Here is a 5,789-nt window from a genome sequence, read left to right as displayed (position 1 = left end):
AAATGAGTCGTCATGTCAGTGGTCTGTGGTCCACCCAAGATTAAGGATCACAGGAAAATAATTAAATGTCATCTTTATTTCTATAGTGACTCGTACAATACAGATTGTGTCAAAACAGCTTCAGAGTGAAAAACAGAAAAACAGCAGAATCAATTATGAAAACTACTTACTGTAAAATTAAGAGATTAATGTTTAGACTTTTGCATATTATAACCTGGAACTTGGAAGTTTGAAATAATTACAGTTAGATCCAAAAGATTAGCAACACAGCGCAGATGCTACAGAACACAGTTAGCTGACTAGCTGTAAACGATTGTGTGCTACGCTAACATATTACTCCACAGGCGTTACTGGCTTGTACTTTTACATCCATAATATCATAAATTTACAGTTTATTGCTGGTCTGTGGTTTTACAGTGCTGTAATTTTTAAAGATTTCATATTATTTTAAGGTGAGCTTAAAGGTGCTATAGAATGGAAAACGTCTCCGGTTACTATCGTAACCTCGGTTCCCTGAGAGACGGGAACGAGACATGGCGTAGGCCGCCGTGTTCGCTGCTCAGGTTGGCTGTGCTGTTGGTTCAGTCGGAAGATTCTGAGCTTATGCCGCCAAAACAGCGCATTATATGGCGGCGGGAGCCCTGCCCCTATTAGCCGTCTTAGCTGGCATTGGCCAGTGAGAGTTGCAACTTCGCCGGCATTGTGCAATGAGATTTCAGATAGGTTAGGAAAGAAGGGAGTCCCCAAGGTGTTTACGCCATGTCGAGAGGGAACTGTATTTACCTTGGCATAGTTGAATAATAAGAGTTCTGTACATGGAAATGACATACCGTGAGCCGCAAACATTATTGTTTCCTCCTTCTTATGTAAAAAAATATGGCATTACAGTCGGGATCATTAATGTTTACGCCCCCAACATTTGCATAAAGTATAACAGCCCATGGCTGTATCTGAAATCGCTCCCCCTCATTCACTATTCCCTACATTAGTCCACTCATACAGTTCACTTGAAGGAGTGAATGAAAACGAGTGAGTGAATTCGGACACCGAGTGCACCGGAAGAACTGCCACTTTACTTGCTTTTTAATAATAATTTGAAACGGGCAGCTCCAGTAGTAAGATTAAAGGATTTATCTTGAACTCTGTCATGGAAATTATGTATAAACCATAGTTAAACAATTTTAATAATCAATTTACAATGAATTTGTGTACCTGTGTTGTATTACGGCGTGGACGAGCGCTTTTAAAATGAATGGATGATTCTGCGGGCGCTCTCTTCTGGCGAGACGCGGGAATTTATTCGGCGCGTGACTCTCACTCACAGTGCATTATGGGTTATCTCTAGCCGTTGTACACTCGTTTTTTTCGGTGCATTGTGGGATTGAATGAGTGCACTCGAGAACGTCCACTATGGTTTTGAACACCACTAAAAATGGCTGTCCACTCAAATAGTGCCCTATTTGAGGGTATAGGGGGCGATTTCGGATACAGCCCATGCTCTAATCTAAACCAGCCGGACCTGCACAGCCAAATCATAAATAAATAAAAATAAACCGAAATTATTTAAACTCTTTTGCAATTAAGATAAGATAAAGATATCACTGACTATAAACTGCAACCTCCTACTTTATTAACTTTCTAAAGTGTCAAAAAGAGTGAAAAGACAAGTCCAAAAAAATGCTTATAACAGCTGGATCTGGCAACACAGAGGCTGCGTCCGCGCCCTCACTCACAACTCTCTCTCAAGCCTCCTTCACTCCACCAGCATCTTAGCAATCATGTTCATACCACCGGACGGACGCTAAACTTTCTTGCAAAATCTCTTAAAATCTGTATCTTCGTCTGATACAGACTCAAACATATAAGGTTGGATTCCTAATCTCTCCATCGTTCATGGACAGTAGAGATCTGTTTGCTGTGTGAGCTACTGAAATGAACCGCACTTCCAAATAAGGTAATAACAGACCATTTCATTCTAGGGACAAATCCTAGGGTTGTAAATGGACATGTAAAACTGTTTCTGGACAAGTTTTGCCCTTACCTAAGCCACATACCTTCTATGTAGACATCAGAGAACAATTTAAAATATTGTATCAATGCATTCTATGGCACCTTTAAAGGGTACACTACTATGAAAATCACACAGCTTCAGTGTGACATCAATAAGAAAAAGTATAATTTCTTAGATTGCCGTTTCTCCAACTAGGGGCACTTTTAGCCTTGTGAAGTTGAATAAAAAAAAACTTGTTCAAAATCAGAATCAGAATTCCTTTATTTATCCCCAATGGGAAATTCCTTTTTGTTACACCATACACGATTCCCAACCAAAAAGAGAAAGATAGCATATAAAAATATATTAAAATTTATCTAAGTAAATATCTAAAACTACACCATCCCTAAATTCCTCCAAAAGAAACATATTTACCACTGTATACACCTTTACATAGTAAAGGGCATGGTATACAAAAGACCATACAAAAACAAATACGTATTACCCATGTACGATGTTTGTGTAACTGTTACAGTTCAGAGTTCAATAGTTTAATTGCAACAGACAGGAATGTGTCTCTCAGTAGTGCAGCGTGGGAGTAGAAATCTGTTACTGAATGAGCTCTTGTAGCTGGTCAGCACATTGTAGAGCGGGTGAGAGGGAAAAGTCCCATATAGTCTTTATTTTGGACAACATCCTCCTCTCAGACACCTCTGTCAGAGAGTCCAGTTCCTCTCCCACAACATGTCCTGCCTTCTTAATGATTCTGTTTAGTCTGTTAATGTCCCTCACCCTTAAACTGCTGCCCCAACAGACAGCAGCATACATGATGGCACTGGCACCACAGACTCATAGAACATCCTCGGCATCGTCCTACAGATGTTGAAGGACCTCAGTTGCCTCAGAAAATAGAGGCGACTCTGGCCCTTCCTGAAAACAGTGTCGACGTTCTTGCACCAGTTCAGTTTGTGGTCCAGGTACACCCCTAAGTACTTGTACTCCTCCACACTGACCCCTTTGATACTGGTAGGGGTCACTGGAGCCCGCAACCTCCTCAGATCCACCTCTAGTTCCTTTGTCTTTGTCACATTGAGTTGTAGGTGGTTACTCTCGCTCCAAGTGACAAAGTTATCCACCACAGCCCTATACTCACTCTCATCGTCGCCAGTAATACATCCAACCACAGCAGAGTCATCAGAAAATGGCAGGGATGGCAGGTCTCTGTGCAGTAGTTGAAATCTGTGGTATAGAGAGTGAAAAAAAAAAAAAAAGTCACATAACAGTCTCTTAAGTTTAAATAATTTGTCTAGTTTTAAGGTCTGGAAGAGGACAAAATTAGATTACAAGAGAAATTAACATTTTACATTTTTCCGACCTCCAATGAACAAATGTCATTTTCACCACATCTGTCTAAGATAATTTTTGTAACTAGTTTTACCAAATGCTGAACTGTACACCTGTCACACTCTGAAATGTAATATTGGTTTGGGTAAGAGCTTATTAGAAAATAAATAACTTTAATTTTTATATTAAGTAGAGCATGATCTCATAAATTGTGGATACATTTTTAATGTGTGATGATAACTTTTTAAATATTTTTTTAAAATATATGTGGTGGTGGAAATGACAATGAATTAACGTGAATGTAGAGAAACAGTAGAGATATTTATTAGAAAAAGCCTTAAACTCATCACACTCATTAAACTCAATTCACAAAGTCATTAAACATATCAATTGTACTTTGTAACCATGAATGTCATTTCCAGCACAGAGGCAGTGTGGTGGAAATGACATTTCTGTAGTTTTTTGTGAAAAAATGGAAGATAGCTTCACTGATTAGCTTTGAATTAATACTTAGCATTTCATGTATGCAAAATACTCTTATTTAACTTAAAATTTTTAGCTTTTTAAAAACACCCTTGAAGGTACAGCATGTTTGGAAATGACGTAGAATAAATATATTAACTGATCAAGCAATATTTACCTTAAATTCCCTCCATGTCCATCATGTGCTCTGATGTCACTGAACATTTCCATAGAAACCACCGAAACAATCTTTCACACAAACCTTTTAAAGAGACAGTACAGTGTTGTGCTGGAAATGACACCAATACTGTGCGACAGCTATATTGTGTATAAAAAGTAATATTGATAGTGGTCTCACATTAAATACTATAATGTATTTTAATTATTTTACTAGTGCTTAATTCAGGTACATTAATAGTTACCAGACAAGTCATATTTTTAAACTGTATTTTCACTGAAGTTTAAAAGTCTAGGTGTGCGACAAGGAGAAAACAGTGATTTTGATAACTATAAGGAGGTTGAAAAGTATGAAAAAATCATATAGAAAGGTAGTAAAAAGTTTTTAAGGTGGTTTTATTGTTAGTTTGACAAAGAAAGAGGAATTTGTCCAAAATTATATGTATTTTTAAAAGTATGACCAAAGAACATAAAAGTGCCTATAGTCTAAGAATCACCAAGATATTGTTAATAATAGTTGTTCATAAAAAAATATGTATGAACTTAATACATGGCCTAGATTATTTATTTTGCAAAATCTTGTCATTTTAATAAATATTACATTCAATTTATTGAATGTAATATTATTGAACGTGTTAATTTATTGAACGTGTAAATACTTCGTAAACAGACTTTACATATAAACCGATGGTTGTCACTTTGAGTTAAGTTAATCGATTTTCTATGGATTCTGTCCACTCAAATCTGCAGACTGGCTCTGATCTTTGGCAACTATAGCATCAACTTCTCCAGACTGTAAATCTGTGGAAAATCGGGGCAAAAATCGTGTAGTGTATTCCAGCCTTAAGAGACTATAGATAAGTTGACATCCATTTAATAAGAGGTTTCATAATGAGGCTAGTTTCTGTGTTCATCCCTGTAAATGAAATGTTTTATTGGTTTGTTTTATTTGATTTTTGAATATGTGTTACTTAGCTGAACGTGGACTAGTATAGATGTTGATATGTGCTTAAATGACACTTCTGAATATATAACTAATCAAATTGAATACCTTGTTGCTTAATTTTAGTGTTGTTTTTTTTTTTTTGTGATTGACTTTGTACCTTCAAAAATATATATTTTTCAATTATTCTTTAAAAAGGTTGTTTAAAATAAGCAAGAATTTTTAACAAAAACATGATGTGAGCTTAATGGGAACAGGGGTGTGCTTAAAGAACACAAAAATAAGCACAGCCAAAATTTTTGCATTTAATGATGTATATCTTAATTGAAATGCTTTTGTCATTTAAAATAAAATTAAATATTTTTGTGTGAGAGCTTAATATTTTATTTTAACATAACCTTTTGTACTAAAACCAATATCTTGTGCACTAAAAATGTCTCAATGTAGATTTTGGTGAGCTTAACAAGTATGTTTACCCTGTTTGATATGTTGATATGATTGTTGTTTTATTTTAGATGTTTGCAGAAAACCAACAATGAACCAAACAAATAAATAAATCAAACTGAAAGGATTCCCTGTTTGTGTTTTATCTAGATTCAGGTTTTGTTTTTGTTTTTTTGTTTGTTTTGTTCTGGTTTGTTTTGAACCCGATGCGTATATGCACAATGTTGTGATGTTGTGTGGCTGTAGTTTATTATTATTATTATTATTATTATTATTATTATTATTCTAGTCATTTGGAACACATTTGTGAGATTTTATAATATCACAAATTTAGTTTCTATTCATGTTTTATTTATTGATTTGTTTTATTTTAAACAAACAAACAAAGATTTCCGAAGTTCTACAGTAAATTTACATTCAATAAGTTGT

This window comes from Onychostoma macrolepis, chromosome 08, assembly GCF_012432095.1.
Source record: "Onychostoma macrolepis isolate SWU-2019 chromosome 08, ASM1243209v1, whole genome shotgun sequence".
Classification (NCBI taxonomy): Eukaryota; Metazoa; Chordata; class Actinopteri; order Cypriniformes; family Cyprinidae; genus Onychostoma; species Onychostoma macrolepis.
The sequence above is the reverse complement of the archived record's forward strand: the minus strand, read 5'-3'. Positions refer to the sequence as shown.